The 22369-nt window shown below is 41.6% G+C and overlaps 1 protein-coding gene and 1 long non-coding RNA gene across 12 annotated transcripts in view; one reads left to right on the top strand and one right to left on the bottom strand.

Moving 5' to 3' along the window:
• Positions 1-22369, bottom strand: part of KCNIP1 (potassium voltage-gated channel interacting protein 1) — a 443767-nt gene that overhangs the window by 95815 nt on the left and 325583 nt on the right. Inside the window, exon 1 of one of the 11 annotated variants that reach the window (XM_027705019.1) lies at positions 16757-16861. The exons of 9 other annotated variants lie outside the window; for them this stretch is intronic. The gene's annotated coding sequence lies outside the window, so the exon portion shown is untranslated. Of the gene's footprint in view, positions 1-16756; positions 16862-22369 lie in introns of those variants that run through there. One more of the 11 variants, XM_027705024.1, reaches the window with a different exon arrangement.
• LOC113978246 lies at positions 9070-21455 on the top strand. The gene is made up of 3 exons (XR_003537519.1): positions 9070-9203; positions 12894-12895; positions 21443-21455. It is a non-coding gene; the product is annotated as an uncharacterized LOC113978246 (long non-coding RNA).

Raw genomic sequence — 22369 nt, 5'->3', positions numbered from 1 at the left:
AACCAGGAATCCTGGTGTTCATCAAGAACACACAAACCCAAGTTTAAACTGCTTTCCTGTGCCTCAGGTTTCTAAATCCAAGTTATCCTTGGAGTCCTCTTGCCAGAAGACACCATTTGCTCTCTGGCTTTGTGAATATTAAAACCATCTCTATTACATGATGAACCCAACCGACGATACTGAAAGGGATCTGGACCAGAGTACATCTTGGGGTGAGATGCATTCTCCTGGGAAAGGGGAACACACACTCAAATCTCACTTCATAAAGATGGAATTTTATCCCTAAACCAGACCAGTTGGGAAAGAAGTTTCTTCTTTGGGCTCCTCAAGTCTAGCTCATGGTTTTCTTAGCACCTGCTGAGACTCAACTTTTACTATTCTGTGAACTACCTCAACTTCTAAAATAATCTCAAATTAAGTGTTTCTCTTATATGTTGCTTTAGTAATTTATTTTTTGCTAAAACTAGCTATTTAAAGGTGTCAAATTTATGAATGAGTTTGACCATTCTGACATATAAATATTTCAACTGAAAAAATCCAACACCAATTCCACACTTTAAACCCCAGTGCAATGCTTCCCTCTTGATCATAGTTCAGCCCTGAAACACCTCAGACATAGAGAGTGCAGGGAAGAAGACATCCTCTTATGACAGCACAAAATGACATATTAATATGTTATATTAATAGATCCACAGCTACCCTAAGCTACAATCATTACACAGCAGCTGAATCTATCTATCCCATTGTGTGTGGATCACACACTTTCAGATACAGACATTCCTGTACAGAGCTTGCAAAACCCCCGTATGGGAAGTCAGATTAGCATTAGTTACTTTTAGTCATGTGAGGGGAGCACACACACACACCATATCTCGGCTCACGTGTGACCTTCACTCCACACAGGAGGCTCTGCTACTACTGCTACAACTTCTTATGTCCTGTTTAGATTTGTTATCTGCAGAAACCACCAGTGCTCACAGCAGAACTGCACTGAGACAGAGGGCAGTGCTGTAACTGTTATGCCTGAGCAGCTCCTTCCCCTCAAGTCACTCAGACATGATTTTGTCTCTGGAAATGAAGTATGAAAGCGTGAAAAACTATTCACAGCTTGATTACTGCACTTCCTGTGAGCCAAAATACTAGGACTATGTGAATACACAGAAATCTTATTTACAAATTAGGCTGTTAGAAAACTTCGATCACAGGAGGCATCTGTGTGTTTTCTGCTCTGCAAATAGTCACATCAGGTTGCCTAAAACGGCTTGTTTCTTTGGCTAGGGGTGGTAGTCATTTATGAAGATGATCTATTAGATACTTGTTTCTAAAAAAAAAAAGGACAGCATTCTACAAATTATAATTCCTTCTGCTTTGGAAAGTTGGAGGAATATCTCTGGATCAAACCATGAAACTGTTCCAGACTCACTGGGTATGAAAAGCAGAGCAGTAGGGGAGAGTGCAGTGCTCCCAGGCTGGGTGCTGGAGCATTGCCATTTCTCCTTCAAATTTCAGGATGAGCCCCCATCCCCAGCTGAAGGACAGTGATAACAGACGTGTGTGACGTGCATTCCCCACTGGTTTTACAAGCAGCGTTGCTTTCAAAGTACTTGCTGTAGCACCAAAGAAAACCAAACCACACAGACTAAAAAAAGAATTCAACCAAATGGCTCAAGTTTTGCATTAAATACAGCTAAGGAGCCACCTTCCAACCAGCATTAATTTATGGTGCTTGTAGTGGGCACACCACCAAATCCTCGGAGTACTCTACACACAGATATTAAACCCTGCCAAGCCAGTGTGAGTTAGGGTTTAGTTACCAGCTCATTAAAAAACATGGAACTGATATGGATGAATTCCCTTGTCTGCTTTCAAAATCCCACCTTTTGTGTTTATGCTACACAAATTTCACACTTGACTAAACAAACATCAAATCTAAAATCCAAGTTTTTAGACTTTTTTTTCCTTCACTTAAGACTAGATTTTGTCACAACACTGCATGTATTACAGATTTTGGCAAGATGAATAGCTGTAATCAGTTTTATTGTAAGAACATTTTCTTTGTTTATATTAATTCTTAGAGTAATAAGTAATTTACTTTACTATTAGAAGGGATGACGGGCACCAGAGCTTGAAGAAAATCAACATTAAAACCAACAGATGTAGTCACACTATCAAAGTACATTTAAGCCAGTCTTTCACTGAGAAAACAGTAAAATATATGTTTTAACTGAGTGGGTCTCTTGGATTTTACAGGTCTATGCTGGCAGTATGTACTTCCCCAAACTAGGACTTGTCTCAGGGATAAAGAATAACTGAATAGAATTATGTAGTCTGTACCATATTTTTTAAAAGCAAAAATCTTTAGTGCCACAATTTTCTGTAAGTTAAAATTTTTAGAAGAGCAAACATTTTCATTTAAAACTTGATAATGAGAGAAAGCCTGGTAGCTTGCTATGGAATCCCATCCTGACCTCACGTGTATTTGGTTTATAAACCAAGTTGGTGTTCGGGTTTCTGTACAAACCAGATCCCATAATCTCAGCAGCTCTCAATCTTCACATCCCTTTTTGAGCCAAAGGCACAAATGTGGTTTGGGGATTCTGTTCACATGGAATCATAGACTGATCACTTGGAAATTATCCTCATTCAGTGGATGTACCATGATACACTTTTGAAGCACAACTCCTTTGGTTAAAAGCTAAGGTATGTTTTGAAAAGTACCCTGCTTTTGAGGAAATCAGTGGCAAATTTTTCATCAGGAAATTTGGGAATTAATTTGGAATAACTGAAACTGCATTTTTCTTCCAGCATTGTATCATGAATTTAACATTATTTTGTGTGATGCTCATGATGAACACCAACATACAAAAGTCTTTATATTATCTTTGAAGTAAGGAAAACCTGGTGTATTTAAGACTGGCAAAGAGAAGAAGAGGGGCAACAGTCTCCTTACACAAATATTCAGAATGATGATTTCCAGAAACAGGGAGTGCCTCATACTCTGATGGCAATGGAAAGCAAACAAATACTTTCCTATGTGGCTGACACCTATTTGGATACTGCTGCAGTGCTGTTCCCTCTGGCTCCTGTCACAGGACTCTCAAAAAAGCACAAACAATCTCTGAAGACAAGCATTTGCCTTTCCAGGTTCTTCCCATCAGGAAACACCTGCATGCCTGCTGCTCTCCTTCAAGTCTTCCTCACGAATCAGCAAGTGGAAATACCCAGACAGCAGACTGTACCTTGATGTTGGAATAATTCTACTTTTACTAAGTTGGCTCAACTTTCCTACACAAACGTTGCCAGGACTATAAACTGGTGAGAGTGGGAAATGCCTGTCACACCACAGAGCACTGGAAAGGTCAGAGGAGTCTCTGCTGCTGCCCTGAACAGGCTCTGGGAGCCATGTGAAAGGCAGGTGCGATGGCAGAGCCTGCAGCAAAGCTGGAGAGCAGCACTTCCAACCAGTTTTATGACATGCAGTGTTACAGGAACATTCCTGTCTGGAAACATGCCACATGTTCCTTCGGCAGGAGCCCTCCTTGCTCTGCTTGCTCACACGAGTGGCAGCAGCTGGGCATCCTCGCTCATGGAGCAAATGAGTTCACTGGTAAGTGCCCATTCCTCAACAGTCTGACCTTGGCTCACAGGAAACGAGATCCAGTGACATGTGTGAGAAAGCACTCAGACAGAAGGTAGCACTGTGACAGACTGTGTCCTCCACAGCCCTGTTCCATCGCTTCTGTATGAGGGAATGTGGTCCATATACACCCTCTCTACAGAACCTTGAAAACACAAGTCCCTTTGCCTCTAAGAGAGCAAACTGTGAGAGGCTCAGGTGAACCAAACTGGCAGACACTGTCAGGACTAAGCAGGAAACTGATTTTGCATTTTAACAGTTTGTGCTGGTTTGGTTGGGGTAGAATTAATCGTCTTCACAGTTGCTGGTATGGGGCTATGTTTTGGATTTGTGCTGAAAACAGGGTTGATAATATAGAGATGTTTTTGTTATTGCTCACACAGAGCCTTCTCTGGTTTTCATACTCCCACACTGCCAAGGAAGTTGGGGGTGCATGAGAAGTCAAGAGGAGACACAGCCAGTACAGGTGACCCAAACTGACCAAAGGGATATTCCAGATTATATGACATCATGCTCAGTATAGAAAGTGAGGGGAAGAAGGAGGAAGGCAGGGGATGTTTGGAGTGATGGTGTGTGGATTCCCAAGTCACTGTTCTGTGGGATGGGGCCCTGCTCTCTTGGAGGTGCTGAACACCTGCCTGCCCATGGGAAGCAGGGAATTAATTCCTTGTTTTGCTTTGCTTGTGTGTGCAGTTTTTCTTTCCCTATTAAACTGTCTTTATCTCAACCCACGAGTTTTCCAGCTTTTACCCTTCTGATTCTCTCCCTGATCCTGCTGGTGGGGGAGTGAGCGAGAGGTTGTGTGGGGCTTGGCTGCTGGCTGGGGTTAAACCATGACACAGCTGAAATGCAAAACTTCTGGGTTTGCCAGGTGTAAATCTAAACCTCTTCGCTTGAGTGAAAAAGAAGTGGTTTGGCTTGGTTTTGTTTGTTTTGTTTGCATCTTTTTTTGGTACTTTTAAAAAAAAGTGCTTTAAGTATTTAAGAGAAATGTATTTCCCAAATTCTTCAAAAGCCATCATGAATTGCTTTAATATTTTCAAAAACTACCCATTCAATTTTCTAGCCAAAATCTATTTGCCTAGTTCTATCTAGATTTGTAAAAGCATTGGGACTCTCCAGGTAATATTCAGGTTTCACTTCATGTTGGGGACAGTGCCAGGCAAACCTGGCTCCCCTGACACGGTCAGCACCGGGACAAGGACAGGGAGGGACTGGGGTGGGGTGGGCAGAGCAGCACCAGCAGATCTCCAGTAACACCAGTTCAGTCAGGATCATTTATTTTCTTCACTGTTCTCTAAGGACTGAGGTATCATGGAAGTCTATAAATTGCAGCTTCCTCATTGCAAATTGCAATGGCAGTGCTCTCCTGCCAAGCATGCTCAGGAAGGACAGAAGCTCCTGAAGCACAGTCAGTCTGTTTAGTGTTTAGGCTTTGCTGATATTTTTAAAAATATGCATTATTTCTATTAATTACAGGTAATATCTTGTAATATTTTTAGAATTGTCTGAGACTATTCTAAGAAACTGAGGCATTTAGTTATGAAAGAAATTCTCTTAGTTTTATTACGGGTTTCTAAAGAATGTCTTAGAACTTCTTTATCTATGTATTTAATCTGTATTAATACCCTAGGAAAATTACTACCTTTTGGTAAGATAAAAACAATTTTTTCCAACATTATATGTGTGTTTATATATATATATATACACACATATATATATACACGCACACATATATATATATATAGAATGTATGTGCATTTTGGCTGCCAAAGACAGTCAAATTTTGACTGCCAAAGACGTATAATTTTGACTTCACAGCACCAAGACCATTGGTGAAAACTTATTAGTGGCAAAGCATCAACATGCTTTACTTGACCTTGTAGAGAGAAGGGTAGAATTGGTCTGGCTTTTTTTTTTTTTCCTAAACGAGAGTTGAGACCAAGAGAAACATTTGACTAAGGAATTTCATAAAAGGTCAAAAAGTGACTGAAAATTATCTTAAGAGTAGTGTTAAACACAGCCCTGAGAACAAATCTTGCCTCTGGTACATGACATTCATTTATAATTTTTTGATATACATAGGAAAATTTTATTTTAAAAATTTCAGAGGTGAAATTAAATAACAAATTACTTGGAAAAAGCATTAAATCAATCAGTTTAGAAATCAGCTAAATCTTAACTGAATGTCTAAAATATATGCTTAAAATAAATAAAACCTGACAAATTACTTCATCAGTTTCTGCACAGGACCAATTACAACAGTGGAATCATTGTAAATTATATGAAAGTTAAAAAGACACATAATTTTGATAATAATTGTTCAAATTAATATTGTTCAAAATAATATTAAAAAAATCAAGACTTTCATGGGACCAATTACATTATGCAACTGTTATGCAAAACATCTTCCTAAAGACACCAATGAAATTCATTAATTGATTTTCACATTTGCATAGAACTTAACATTTAAGAGAATATTTTAATTTAATTAAGCTCTTCACCACTGATAGATGTTAATGTAATCTTAATGATCTAGTGGTGAAATTGGAAATGAAGTGCAAACTCTGCTTTAGAATCAAAGAATCATAGAATTATAGAATGGTTTGAATTGGAAGGGAACCTTGAAGATCATCTTGTTCCACCCCCTGCCATGGGCAAGGACACCTTCCACTGTCCCAGGTTGCTCCAAGCCCCGTCCAACCTGGCCTTGGACACTTCCAGGGATCCAGGGGCAGCCACAGCTTCTCTGGGCAACCTGTGCCAGGGCCTCACCACCCTTACAGTAAAGAATTTCTTCCTAATATCTAATCTAAACTTATTCTCTTTCAATTTGAACCCCTTCCCCCTTGTTCTGTCACTCCAAGCCCTTGTCAATAGTCTCTCTCCATCTTTCCTGTTGGCTCCTTCAGGCACTGGAAGGCTACAATCATGTCACCCCAAAGCTTCCCTTCTCCAGGCTGAACAATCCCAACTCTCCAATTTGGAGAGAAGTATGTTGTGGGGAACCATGTCAAAGGCTTTACGGAAGTCCAGATAAATGACATCTGTAGCTCTTCCTTTATCCACTGATGTAGTTACTCCATCTTACCACCTGCCATTTCGTCCCTCGCCTGCCCTACAGGGCTTTGCAAATGTGGATATATCCTTCGAGCCTGTGCAGTGGATTTTTTAGGTGAGGCACAGCATGTGCTGAACTGGTCCCACCCTTTACTCCTAAGGTTCATCTGTCAGGGCCTACCAAGCTTGGACGGCAGCGAGGTCCTCAGGACGTAGGTTTAATTAGAGTGACCTTCTCTTAGATGGATGGCCTCACAGGGCTAAGTGAGCTCCATCTGCCCGGGTTTGGAATAAGAGTTGTCCTTCTCCTAGGATGACTGCCAGAAGGCTAACGAGCTCATCCTGCCCATGGATATATTGTATCTGACCCTACCGTTTTGACCTGTCTGGCATGGGAGACCCTGCCGGAGGCTGATACCACCACCAGCATAGCTTGCAACCTCATAAGGGCACATAAGCTCGGAGGATGGAAGCGAGAAAGTTGCTATGCTTGCAACAAAAGACCAAATGGACAATTCGTTGCATTGTTTTGAAGAGCTCAAGTCTAAATTAGTAGAGAGACAGTTCGCTCTGCTAAATCCAGACTCTTCCAATGTTCCAGCTTCGTCTACAGTGCCAGCATCGCCTTCTCCAAACCCCTTTCCCGGGATACCCGGGGTGGGAACTTCTGGTACAGGGTTTCCTGCCTTGCTGGGTGGAGGGAGGAGGAGGGAGAGGGTGAGTGCTAATCCAGCACAGAAATGGAAAACCATCATACAGAATGCAGCTCCTGAGGGAGACTTTGGGCTTTTGGAAGCTAGTGCTTTCCCTGTATTTGTAGACAGTGGAGGGAATAATTCCTGGGAAGCTTTAGATTGGAAGATCATAAAAGAGGCTAAAGCAGCCGTTTCCCAGTATGGTTTAAAGAGCAGTTATACACAATCAATAATGCAGCACCTTTTTACTGCGAATTTACTAACACCATTTGACACACGTACGATTATAACCACGTTGTTTCCTCCTTCTCAGCAGTTACAATTTTTCAACAAATGGAATGCCAGTTGTGCAGCAGCCACTGCACAACCTAAGCAGCAAGGACACCCTCTCTACAGTGTTACCTCTGACATACTCATGGGTATTGGTCAGTACGACAAAGCAGAAGCGCAAGCACAGTTTCCAAATGAGGTACTACAAACTAGTCAGGACTTAGCTTATAAGTCATTGCTTGCAGTGAGGGATGCAAAGACAGGGCCCCCATGTACTACAATTAAGCAGGGACCCAATGAACCATACAATCAGTTTGTAGATCATTTGCATCAATCAATAAATTCACATCCAGACATGGATAATAACATGAAAACAAAATTCCTGTACATGTTAGCCTATGACAATGCCAATGACAAAACAAAGCAAGTTTTAAGCACACTACCTAGAGGTGCTGGTACAGGTGAGCTTCTAGAAGCTGCTGCAAGGATAGTCAAACAAGAGAAAGCAGCTTATTTAGCTACTGCGGTAAGTGCAGCAATAAGACCTTTTGTGCTTGAAGATACTGATTCTCCTGAAACAGATTTAAGTTCTGAAGAAGAAGAAGATAGTGTTGGAATTTAAAACAAGCCAGCAATACCTCTAGAATTTTATCAGAATTATTAGAAGATATAGATAGTATACAACATGCTCTGTTACAAAATAGAACTGCTATAGATTTTTTATTATTAGCACAAGGGCATTAGGTTAAGAGATTAGTAATTCAAGAGTTCTTAAAACACTTTTGCAAAAGCAGAAAGGGGGAAGAAGAGCTGGCCAGCCCCCCTCGATCGATTTGCAAAAGTGTTTATGTGTTGAAGTTTTTTGCACACAGGTGTTCAGTGGCTGCCTGCACGATGGATGAAGCCTTGGAAAGAAGCTGGTGCTTCAGGACAAGGCTGATGTTGTTATTGCAGGTAACAGTAACACCACCAGAAGCTGTTGTAACTAACAATTTCTTCAATATTATTAGAGTACAGTTTTTTGAGCACAATTTTTCAGTATTTTAAGGCACATAATTATAGAAGTTAAGAATTTAGGAGAGTGTGTTGTGTGAACTTTAGATTATTCACTAAGTATTAGTAAAAGAAAGTTTATCTGTTTGGTTAAGAAGCTTTAACATTATAAGGTACTAGAGAATTATTATAATTTCTTAATTCATAAAACACAGTAACATAGAACTCAGAAGTATGTTTGTGTGAAATGTGTTTGAATGATGGTGGCCACCGTGTGAATGTATGAAAGTGTATGTATGTACGTGTGTGAATATATGATCAAATACACAAACACCCTTAAATAAAAACAGAAGACACATAACCCTAAATTGAATGGAGTTCCATTTACAGAGGTGTTTTAGACTGATTAAACTCTCAAGAATAAACCTTACATTTAGAAGCACCTTTAAGCAAAAGTTAAGAGCACAAACCCTGAAGTTAATAAGTTGTTAAGTTTGTTAATGGTAGTGGTATTATTATATGTAATTGTGTTTATTGAAATGTTATGGGTACAATAAGGAATGTTACAGAAATGCAGTTTAAATTGTTCAAAGTTAAAAGGGGGATTTGTTGGGGTTGTTCTTGGAATAAATGGACATTTTGTCAATCATATTGGTCTCAGCACAATCTGTCTCTATTCCCTCCGCTGATAGTTGAGGCTGACAGGCCTCAGTAGTTCCCAGGGTCATCCTTTCTTCCTTATTTAAAGATGGAGACTATGTTTTCCTTTTTCCAGTCACCTGGGACTTCCCCTGACTGCTGGGAGTTTAAGAGTATCCTGGAGGATGACTTGGCAACTACATTAGTGAATTCCCTCAGGACTCTGGGATGCATCTCATCAGGTCCCACTGACTTGTAAACATTCAGGTTCCTCAGGTGCTCATGAACCTGATCTTTGCTTACGGGGGGGGACTTTGCTCTCCCAGTCCTTATCCTGCTGTCCATCCACTCAAGAGCTGTGGGAAGAGAGGTTGCCTTTGAGGCAAAAAATTTTTTTAAGTACCTCAGCTGTCTCTTCGTCTTTTACTGTTCGCCAGAGTTGTTTTGAGACGGGGTATACCTTCTTTGACCTTCCTTTTCTGATTAATGTACCTGTAGAAGCCCTTCCTGTTATTCTTTGCATCCCTTGCCAGGTTCAGTTGCAGTTTTGTCTTGGCCTTCTTCACCCCCTCCCTACACAATCGTACTTCTCTATACTCTGTTACCTGTCCTAGTTTCCACTGTCTATGCATTTGCTTCTGTCCCTTTATTTTGACCAGCAGTTCCCTACTCAGTCATGCTGGTCCCTTGCCTTCCTTGCTTGATTTCTTGCTCCTGGGGATCACTTGCTCTTGTGACCTATGGAAGACTTTTTTAAAGATCTGCCAGCTCTGTTCCACTTCCTTGTCCCCGAGGGCAGTCTCGCGGGGGATCCCTCTGACTATCTCCCTGAAGAGCTTGAAGTCTGCCTTCCTAAAGTTCAAGAGCCTGACTTTACTCCTTATCTGACCTGTATTCCTCAAGACTGCAAACTCCACCAATGCATGATCACTGCAAGGCTCCCCCAATCTTGACATGCCTCATTAGCTCGCTTATGTTGGTGACCATCAAATCTACCATTGCATTCCCTCTGGCAGGGCTGTCTGTCACCCGGCTTAAAAAGTTATCCCCCATGCAGTCCAGGAATCTCCTCGATTGCCTACAGCTTGTCTGATCTTTAGACTGTCAAACACATATGAAGTGGAGTACTTCAGAATTCCTGTGATTTGACTTGGATACAAATCAGAGACCTTTAGCTGCAGCACTGAATTTTTTCCAGCAATCTCTGACAATCAGTAGCATCTTAGAAGAGAGTATCAGTAGTATCTTAGAAGAAAGCCATATTGCATGTGCCCTGCACTTTTCAATCTGCCTTATCAGATTGTGCTTTTAATTGCTAGCAACCGGGATTTTTGAGGATATGTGCCTGCATTAGGATGTCATAAAAAACCAGAAACTGAGAAAAAGTCTCAAGACAAATAAAGCCCATATGCTTTTGATCATGGGTAGGGTTAAAATACATTGTTTTCTCCAGAAAAACGAGAAAATTAGGGAGGCAACATTTTTCTGTGCAATACAAGAAACAAGACTGGATGAGGAAGAAAGGATGAGTTTGTTTATGAAGTATTTGCTCAGGGCACTAAATTAAGGCTCTGTTTGTGAATTTAATTATAATATTTTCTAACTTTCTGAGAAACTGGTTATACGATTTATGCAACTTGTGCAATGTGTCACACAGCACGTGTTCACCCAATGCTACAGGCTCTCATTAGCAAGCTTCAGAAATCAAACCCTCTTCTGAGGGTACCACAGTCTTCATTCTCCTGTCCCATACCTACACATCCTCCCCCTGCTGGGTGACGGGCTTCCCCTTGCCCACCCCAGCTGGTCCCTTGCTTTCCCTTCTGTTCTCTCACATGGTGACTTTTCCCCACAATCTGCACAGTCCCAGCCCAGACTCTTCTCCAACAGATTGTCATGTTTTAGGAGTGGTATTTTCTATTTTAGTACTCGCGCTAAAAAGAACCCACACGCCACTCCCCCTCCTCCTTCTCCTATTGGAGGCACAAAGGGCAAACATCATGGTTGGGATAAGAACAATTTACTGGAAACAGCAGCGAGATAAGAAAACAAACAGCAACAACAGAAATACTAATAACAAAAGGTATAAGAAAATAAATTATTCACATGGACAAACATTCCAAATAACAAACAATAGCAGACGGTTCCCTCCACCACATTTTCTCCACCAGCAGGAACCCCTTCTCCTTGGAAGACAGACTCCTTCCTCTGCCCCCAGCAATGATGTGAGGTGATACAGAATAACATCTGGGTCCTGGCCATGCCCCTCCTGGCTACTGCAAAAATTAACCCTGTCCTGGCCAGATCCAGGACAGAGATCATCCTACCTGAGGGTTCCTTCTTCTAGATTCTTACACTGATACTGCCTCCAGTTTACCTACTGGCTAGATCTTGGCCATTTAAATCCTCAATCCACCTCCTCCACTCCCCCTCATCCTTGCAGCTCTAGGAACACTTAATGCCAGGGAAACCTTGTAAGTTATGCAGGTTTTTTTCTCCCCCAGTCCCAGCTGTGCATCTACACTTTTTGCAGCGGAAGCAGAAGCTCTAAGCACAACCCTTCATTGCAGTGCAGCTTTCACAGCAACAAGCATCTTGGAGTGGGTTCCCTCCCTGCCTCTGAAGTACAGCTCTGAAGTATCTCAAGTCAGACAGTCCAAAAATAACCCACTTTGAAAGGTAGTTCCTTTGTCTGAAAACATAGCTCTTCACTTTTACAAGACAAACATGACATAAGGGTTTTCAAAATGGACGTTACCCAATTTTATTTCTAATATATCAAGCCTGTCAGTTCTTTGAGAGTAAAATGAGTGACAGGATTTACAAAGAGTGTTAGCTCTAAAATACTGCACTGTCTTGGGGTTCGAAGAAGCAATTAAATTATGTAGAGAACAAATAATCTCAAAGCAGAAAGCACACTTTCAGTTTTCAATGTAAACAAATAAAAGAAAACGCTCCAAGAATGATGTGGTAACACACAGATCTAAATCATACAGGCTGTTTGTACTCTTGTATAATTTTGCTGCATTGCTTTATAGGAAACATTAGAAGTGAAGAGCTGTCACCAATTACCACTGAACCCATATCTCATCCTTCCTCATAAATTAGCAGCACTGTAAAGCTGAAACCATTACAAGCTTCTTAAACACTTAAAATAGGCCATTTATTATTTTGCCCCTTTGGCCAGCAGGTTAGTTCTGCAAATACTGCAAATTGATTCCAGCAGAATAGAGAGGTTGGTACCTTCTCTATTCAGAAGGGTTTTCTTTGTAGCAGAAATGCATCACTACAGAACTAGTTCCAGCTGTTGTGCTAGGATATACCATTTCCAGTCAAAACATCACATTTGTACTTTTGAATTAACCTTCTCAGCTTAAGGTCACTACATTTTCTTCTTCATCATCATTTACCCACTTTCCCTCACAATCCCCAGAATCTCATGGTACTTCCAGTTCCTGCCACATTTCATTTCTCTTCATACTTCCTCAAAAGCCCTTTCAGTCTTTTCACATTTCTAGTCAACTTTCTCCTAACTGGTCTTCTGGTTCCCCCAGGTCTTGCCTGAGGTTTTCCTTCTGCTTATGTCTTTCACGCTGCAGATGTCTGTGCAAGCTCTTCTCTGTGGCTGCAGAACTACTCTTGAAACAGGCCCATGTGCAAAAGCTGCACCTCAGACGTGCACTCATGGTTGGTTAGAGTGGAACACCCAGCCATGCTGTGCTGGTGTGTCCCGTGAGGGCAGGCTGCCATGGCAGCTTCTGGGACAGAGCCCTGAGACTCCTTCAGTGCGAGCCCAGTAGTCCCTCTTTTTTTCCTCTCTGACAAATCTCCAGAGCTAATGAAGACAACAGACCAAGACCTTATCTGCTCTGCTGCTACAGCCAATCTCTTGGACCAGAATACCGGAAATAAACCCAGCAAGTGTTGGGGTTTTTTATCATTTGCCTATCATGAAGAAAACCAGCTGGTGATATATCCTACCTTTTTCAATTTGGTGTCATCTTTCAGAAGAGAAAGTTTTGCAGAAACTTCTCTTCAACTGGAAGCACCTCTTGATGTCTTACATTTTCTGGTACAGAATGACAGGTCTGGTATACACTTTGAATGGTGACTAATTGACTAGTTCAAAGTAAAGGAAAGATTTGCTAAAGATATCCCCAAAGTAATTTTGGATTCATTTACTTTCTTTTACTTCAATAAAAGCATGCTGTTACGGTACTGTGTCTCAGGGTTCACAGTGAATGCCAGTGAATGCTACAACAAAGCCTGCTGTATTTGCATATGCAATTAATGCTGCATATGGTAGCATTCAATCTCTTAGTTTTCTCCTTAAACAGTTTCAGTAATCTGCACTTCAAGAAGTAACATACCACGCAAAGCTTTTAAAGTACTTAACAAACATATTTCATTAGTCTTCAGCAACTTCTTAAAGGTGCATTTTATCATCTTTACTCTGCCAGTGGATAAAACTTTACACAAAGAATAAATGTAAAATTTTTCAAAGACATTTTGTGTTTAACCCTTTATAAGGCTTAAGAATCTGGTTGTACATCAAGGTCCCAGAAAGGAATTGAAAAGGTCCAAACACGAGCAATGGAAACAACTAATGCATGAGAGTATTTCTACATGAGGCAGATAGAGTTAGTTAAAAGAGAATGAACATATGGCAGAGGAGGCATGAGCAACCAGAGCAAAACTTGCCAGTGCCTCTTCCTCATGGTTGAACAGAGAGCTGCAGGGAGATGCACTGCAATGAAGAACAGGTCAGTTAAGAGGGAACAACACTACACACATCTACTGCAAACACATCCCTACAAGAACTCTGTAGGGCAGGAGAGGGCTGGGGTCTGGGCCAGGCCTAGGGACAGAGTCAGCCAGGGCAGTGCTCAGCAGAAGCATCTCCCCTCCATGAGGCTGAAGCTCTGGTTGTGGGATGGGGGAATATATCTGGATGAATATATCTGTTCCCTTCAAAACCACTAATGCTCCAAATAAAAGCAGAATGCCATCTGTATAACCATACAAAGTGAAGATAACTATTATGTTTGCTAAAATACACTTCTGGAATCAAACCTGCTTTAGGTTATTAACAAACAGTTTATGGTGCAGGACTTGGAAAGTACCTCCTAGATGAGAATATCAATTCACAGCTGTTGGGGAGGATTTTTTTTACCCCTACCATTCCTCTTCCACTGAGGTTTCCTTCTCCTGCCTCTGCAGCTGTCACTGTAAGTCATCAGGCATCAAGGAGAAAAGCATGAGATGCCTGACTGCATCTGTGCCTGTCAGAAGAATAGTGGGAACACAACAGGCTTGCAGCCAGAGGGGAGTGGCCTGAACTTTGCATGCGACTTTTCCAAGTGCTCTGAAGAAGGTCATCTGGCCTGTTGTCATGAGAGCTGTAAAGAGGGGAATTTGACTCCTGAAAGTAGTTGGTTTCTAAAATCAACAAACTACCTCAAAGATGAGCATCTGAAATCCATACTTTAGGAGAAGGTGCTAGCTGGGAAAAAAAGCTGTCTCCTATAATAGTAGAGAGTTAATAATCCAGGCTGCCAAAACAGGAAGATAAAGGGAATGCAGCTTTTTGTGTGTGTGTGAACATGTGAAAAAATGACCTTGAGCAACAAAGACTGCCACCTCTAGAAAGTAGTAGTATACAGACATGCCTGGAAAAAAACATGATATTGCAACCAAGGTTGTTGAATTCAGTAAATTTTTTCTCATAGGATGTAGAAAAAATAAGTAGAAAATGTATAATCCAAACTGGATTCTAACTGAAAGTATGAAAACATAAAATCAGTGACATGGGACTGGATTTTTTTACAGGGAAGGAAGAGGTTAGAGGATACTTATCCAAGTCAGAGGGTTTGAAATTGGTTGGGCTGGATATTCATCCTCAGCTGATCAATTCTCAGGGCTGTCAACAGTTATTTGCAACCCAGTGTTCTTCAGAACAGGGATGACTGAGACAAGATAAATATGCTTCCTGTCTTCACAAGAGATGGAAGATGAGGAGATTAAGAATTAGATATGTGTCATCTTAGCTGCAGTTCTTAGAAACAAATAAACCCAAACAATAGGTAAGCAGAGAGAAAATCACAAGAAAATGAGTGTTTGCCTCATTGGATCTGTTCAGAGTAATTGGTGTCAAACCAATCTCATTTCCTTTAATAGTAAGATAATAGATTTTGTGTCACATCTTGACTTCTCTAAAGCTTTTCACAGTATTTCATCTCACTTTCTTGTATATAAGCTAAGAAAACACAATCTAGATGAAAATACTAGGGTGAATACAGAACTACTTGAAAAACTACTTGAAAAACTACTCAGAGTAGTGTCAAATATTCATTCTCAAAATAGGAGATATAAAAAATGTGAGCCTTACGGGAAGCTACCTTAGGTCTGCTATCAGTCATTATGAATGGCAAATGACTTAGTGTACCTACTGGATATGCAAATAATTTCAAGTTGGGAAGGAAAGAAAATGTAAATTAAAAAAAAAAGTTAACAGAGTCTGAAAACCAACAAAACCAGTTGTCGTGGTTTGAGCCCCAAAAATCCAATTTCCATGTCAAACCATGACACCAGTTTCTATTCAAAAAGAATAAACACAGACATCTAGACCTATGGTGGGATAATCATCTGCAAAAATGTAGTACTGGAAAGAATTTTACCGGAATTAGAGCTCCATTAAAAAAATCAGGAACTATAAACAATCAAAAGCCATATGTTACAAAAAATAGGCAAATGATCTTCTACAATACAGAAGACATCACTTACGAAAGCCAAACAAAATAGCCCTTCTACTCTTCTCCACACTATCAAGGCCTCAGCTGAGTACAAGATTCAATTTTGGGTCCTGTACAGGCAGAAAGATATAAGCCAATTGAAGAAAGTTCAGAGCAGTGAGAATAATCACTAGCCTAATAAACAGAACCTAAATAAATTGAAGGTGCTCGGGAGAGACCAAAAAGAGATGGTAGGTACACTAAAGGCCAGGGCAGAAGAAGATACAGACATGTATCTGTTCTACATGTCCTTGGAGCATCAGAGGAATAACTGGCTTCAAATTTAGCAAGAAAGAATCAATCTGGTATGAGGAAAAGGCTTTCCACTGAAGAAGGTAACAAAGCACTGAAATAAATCACCTGGAGAGATTGTGGAGCCTCCGTGTTGGAAGAAAAACATTGCCAGAAGCCTATGAGGGACAGATGTATGGCTATCACTGGGTCCAGAGGGGTCTGTGCTATGGCAGTGCCTCTTTGCTCTGTGCCCACACTGCAGCCTGCCAGCTCACTGCCATACAAACCCCGGGTGAATCATTGAAAGCAAACAGATATTCTGTATTTGGTATGGAAACTGCCTAAAAAGGGTATCTTCCCCTTTCCTACTGAAGGCCTTCCACACCTTAGTACCTTGCATATCTGCAACACCCCAAGCACAAAAGCCCTGTACATACCTGCAGATGTTGAGGGATAGTAGGAAAATTCCCAGGGGGAACACACAAGGTCACACAGAAAGGCAGTGACAGAGCAAATACCACTGGTTCCCCTGGCTCAGGAACCCTTGCTGTCTCCAGCTGCTCACTCTTCCCTCAACTATTTTAATATGGATATACAACATTCATTAACCTTTCTCACCAGACCAGAAAACTAAAATCCAACTCCACTTTCCTAAGCTGCTCAGGAAGTTATTCCCATCTTGTGCTTATGCATAAATTTAGAAGCAATTTAATTTTCTGGACAGTAAAAATTCTTAATTATCAGAGTTCAGGCACTAGAGGTAGGTGTTCCAGAATTACACACTCTGTATCCATCAGTTGCCATGGTCTGGGATACAGCCATCCTGACTACACTGCCAGAATTAGCATTCATTTTTACACTGCAGGAAATAATAATTTAAAAAAGCTACCTGTTTCCACCTGTCTGGGTCTAGTTCTACACACAACATCTTAACACAAACCCATGCTCATCAATGAAGTGAATTATCTCTGTGTTTCTCCTGGTGCATCCTGGGACACTCCTGGGGCACATCTGGAGGTAACTTACTCCTCCTGCAGCATGGGTTGCAGCTTGCTTCCTGACAGCATGATTTATGAACAACCATCCTGCTACTGCACAGGCCTAGAACTCCCTGCAGGTGTAGATTTTTTCTACTTTCCTGGCTTTTGGTACTTTACTGAGTTTGCTATGGCGAGTCTCGTACATATTCTGGACAATAAATGCTTTATGGGGTCCCTGCTGACTTGTGACTAGAAAGGGCTGGACTTGACATCAGCATCGTCCTTTAGCTGGGCTCCACCTGCATCTGGAGTTGGCCAGCAGAGCCCCTGGATGCTGGCCCTGCCTGTGCTCGTCTGTTCCTCCCACCTCCCTTTTCTCCTTCCATCTCCTCTGTCCTGGTTTACAGTGGAGGGGCCGTCATGTTGCCTCACTTCTACTGAGCGGCTGCTTTATGCTTTGCGTGTGTATTTGCGCAATGCCACGCCGCCGAGTTCAAAGCGCTTTTCTCACTTTCAAAGTAGTCCTTGTGAGTAAGTTGTCCCGAGTCTGATGTGCACCAGGCTTGTAGTTTTGTTTTTGATTGAGTGCTGCTGTGCTATATTCTTTTTAAAACTCTAGCTATTCTGGGAGAGGTGTATAATTTAATATGTTCAATAGTTTTCTTGTCAGGCATTCATGTACAACTTTCTTCATCTTGCACTCAGATCTTTGATATTCTGCAGTAATTGAACTTACTTCATTTGTGTTTACTTTTATGACCTACAGTAAATGCTCCTTTTTTAGCCAAGGACTGTTAAAGATTTTGCCAAAGTCTACAGCAGCCTACCAAGCTTTCTGAAGCTTGCCATGGCAGTTTTCAGGCAACTCAGAACACTTTTTATAAGGATGCTAATGTACAAATTAATATAGCCTGAACACTGCATTAAGCAAAAGCTCTTCCTTACAACAGCAGCTGTGAGCAGGCAGTGTGACTCGCTCAACCTGCTCTATGGCCAGATGCACAGCATTCCAGCTTATTTGCAGTGGGCCAAATATCCAAGCAGAGACCAGGAAGAAAAGCTTTTCTCACAGATATTGCTCTGAAGCCCACTGATAGGCAGAACTGGCCTCCCCATAGAAAACAAAATGAGAAACAGTGCAAGAGATATAAAATGAGATACAGTGCAAGGGAGATCTTCAAAACCTTCTGCAGGGACAGAGCCAAAGTCCCACGGAACTTGGAGCCATGAAGCTGATCCAGGGCTGCAGAAAACAATGGTGTGAAAGAGTAGAGCTGCAGAACATCTCAAGACTAGTCATGCCATCTCTGCCTGTAAAATCAAAATCAAGGCAAACAATTTCCTTTGCAAGCATGATTACACATCCAAGGACAAGTGGAAAGCTATTACTATAGGGATGGGGGGATGCATTCCATGACTAGGCAAGCAGGCTCTTGCTTCTTCCAGCTCTGTTAGTTCATTACCTAGGCCTTTATTTTGGAATCAGTTTCCTTTCCCACTGAATAGATGTGGGAGAGTTGAGCTGCAGGAATGAAGGCAGGTGAGGAAAGAGGCCTGGAGTAATCACAACTTAATGACAGGGCTTTAAGTCAAACTTTTTAATTTGTCTCTGATGCTTGCACTGGTGGTACTCAAGTTTTTCCTACAAGGCCCATCACATTTGTCTGCTTTCTTCTCAAAAATACGTGCTTGTTGTATCAGGGGCTGTCATTTCTCCTCAGTCTCAATGGTAGCTCCTTTCAACCTTTTCCTTTTGTATTTAAAAAGACCAGCTGGGATTTCTAAGCATCTGAGCTCAAAACGTTGCTTTTAAAATCAAGAAGCAAAAGTGCAAACAGCTGAAGGGAGCACTACTGAAACCTTCAAAAGACAGAAAGGAGCATAAATGCTCCAGTACAGCCTGCTGATTCCCAGTGTGTTCATGCAGGATGCAAACCTCTGCGTGGCAGGCCTGGTCAGCTTGTTCTGAGCAGGACTGACCATGGGATTTTCCTGAATGCCTTTGCAGGTACAAGCAGGTGGTAGAAACTTGAAGAACCTCACCATTCTTCAAACCCCCTGGTCTTCAGGGAGTCTCAGCATAGGATCCTCCAGTTTTAAAAACAAGAAGAGAAAAATCAAGGGATGCAAGTGTTGGACAGTAGGTTAGGGGCAGCTGAGGGTGAGCAGATGGCCAGCAACAGCCAATGCTCCTCCTGACAAGGAGAAACAAGCTAGCATACAGTCTTGCTAAAAATAAATTAGGCCAACAGGAACCATGTTCATATTCTTGGGAAAGAAAGCCATAGGAAGCAACTACTGGAGCTATTTTTACTTACAAAAGGGAAAACCATCCTGGGTTTTAGGAAGTAGCTAAGCGTTAGCATGGGCAACAGATTCATGTTCCAGTACTGTATGATGATTTGCTTTTATCATCCTAGTAAGCTTTCAAGTAACATTAGACTGGTAGAGCAGCTCGCTTGCTGTCCTAGACCTGATGCCCCTTGAGTTGCAATTACCCCCTGCTGTCAAAAGACAGCCCCAAAATGTGTCCACCAGCTGCTGCTGCTGCAGATATCAGCCTGCCTTGTGCTGCCACACAGGGAGACTCCTGAGGACTGGCCATGGACAAAATGGAAATGGAGGAGCCCTCTGATCCATAACTTCTCTTTGGTCCACTGAACCCTGACCTGTCCATCCCCAAGTCTTTATTTAACCTCCTGAGAGCCTTCTTCAGGCTCTTTCACTCCTGTGGGTTCCCTTACTGCTTTTTTCTGGTGTGGGAAGATACCTCCTGAAGTGGGATCCTTGACGCCCTCCTTTAGTGTTCTTTTTCTGGGCTACCTCTTCATCCTGTGCTTTTTAGCTCATACAAGGCAACAATCCTCCACTCTCAAAGACAATTCAGATTCTCCTCTGGTGTGTAACACTGTGACCTCTAACAGAACAACAATATATCACCCCTGAGGCACAAAAAAATTATTTCCCTACATTTTCAATGAAATACATTAATTCAGTGTATATTAACCAAGGCATTACACATTAGTGACTGTACGTGAGACAATGTGAGCTCAAAGCATTGAAAAATGTGCTATAGAAAGCATAAAATTTTGAATTATATAATAAATGAAAACCAAGATGCATCACATTTTTATGGAGTCCCTCTTCTTTTTCCCCTCCTAAAATATGCACATTGTACAGTAAAATTTTCACAAAAATGAACTAGGGAAAAAACCCACCTTTATGAGGATGTCAGAATTAGGTCACCTTAACATTGTTGGGATGTTTATTGAATTCATATTTTTCTACCTCATCAAATGACACAATAGAAGTTCTTTAAGAATAGTAACAATTCAGAGGTCAGGACAAAAGGCAAAAAAAGGGGACAAATTCAACAACTGTAAAATCCTTTGAATCCAAGAGAACTGAACTAGGAAGCAATTTTAAGCACAGAAGCATCCAGTTAGGACAAAACTGGGTCAGGTGTTTAATGGAACAGCACAGACCAAAGCAAAAAGTTTTTTTCCACTTCACAGTAAAGCAAACTTAGATTAAATAACAAGCCCAAAGCTAGAGGGGTTTGAGATACAAAAATAAAATTGACATTCTGTCAATATGACTTAGGATTAGTTAGTAAGTAGAATACTGTGTGTGCCCCAGAGAGGTGATGTCCACTACAGTGGGCTCTGTGGGAATCACGGGGCCACAGAAGCTTTCCTAACCTTCCAGAACGATCTCAGATGATGAAGCTGTAAATGGAGACAGACTTTCATATCAGCTCACTGTGTCTTGCATCCAATTCCCACCTGTCTTGTCCCCCAGTAGGAATTTTCAGTGATACACGTGTTCCCTTTTGAATGACAGTATGATGCCTTAAGCCCATAATGATTTTCTTATTTTTCTACCTTATAAGTTTTATAGGTAATAGAAGTAGATTTTAGAAACCCTTTCTCCCTCCTCCCCATAGTACCCTTTAGTTTATACATTCCTTAAGCCTCTCACCCCATTCCATACTCCCCATATCACCCTATCCCCATATCCAGTAGAAGATGTTTAGTCTCTTAGTCAAGGCAAGCCTGTCTTGTTTGGAGAACGCTTGTATCTTGGCCTAAACCGCAGGACAGAGTCAAGGAACTGGGTCACTCTGCTCTCTGTACCCTGGAGATGATGAAGAATGATGAAGAGGGGGTCCCAAAAAGCCCCCCGACCCAATTCGAGGCAGGCCAGGGGGTGGACCAGGCCAAAAGTTATAGGGTGGACACACTTGGGATTGGCCAGATATTGTTATAAATGTAACATCCCGGGCACAGCCCGGCGCACGCGTTGTGTAACATCTCTATTGCCTTGGCATAATTAAACCCTTTCTTATCTCACCCCAGCTAAACGGCTCCTAGACTTTTTTTTCATAGCACCAGTAGAACAGGCATCAGTACAACGCTGCCATGGAGCCATGCACAGCACTGACACCTTAACACCAACACAGCAGCTCACAGTGGCACTCAGTGGCACTTGGTGCTCACCCTTTTTTGTGCTTATACAAGTTCACTCTGGACACATATGTACTACCAGTTCCTGACTGAGAGAAGAAGTCTCATAATTTTGTGGAGACCACTTTAAGCAACTTGGTCTAGTGGATGGGCAAGGGGGTTGGAAATAAAGGATCTTCAAGGTCCCTTTCAATCCAAACCATTCTGTGATTCTATGAAACGACAATAAAACCTATCCTAGTGCAGTTGTGAGCTTCTCTAATTTTCCCAGCTGCTTTGGAACTTCAAAATGTCCCTGTAGAGCCTCTAGGGAGACTGTCTCTGAGCATGCCTGTTCTTACACTCGGTAGCATCATGGATCACCATGTATTTGTAAACATAAATATATTTATCTAATTAGGATATGAGTATGGGTCCCTGGTGAGCCTCAGTGTCCACGCCTCGAGCCTAGCTGTGCTCATTATGGATTAGCTGTTTCTCAACATCAAAATCTACTCTTCACCCTCTAGGTCATGGACCTTCTTGGCTTCTGGGGCAGAAGTAGTTTATACAACTGGAATATGAAGTGTTGTGTTATTTGTGAGGCTTTTTTATTATTACTATT

The sequence above is a fragment of the Neopelma chrysocephalum genome, unplaced genomic scaffold (assembly GCF_003984885.1).
Source record: "Neopelma chrysocephalum unplaced genomic scaffold, ASM398488v2 Primary Assembly neopelma1_303, whole genome shotgun sequence".
NCBI lineage: Eukaryota > Metazoa > Chordata > Aves > Passeriformes > Pipridae > Neopelma > Neopelma chrysocephalum.
This window is presented reverse-complemented; position numbering and strand designations above follow the sequence as displayed.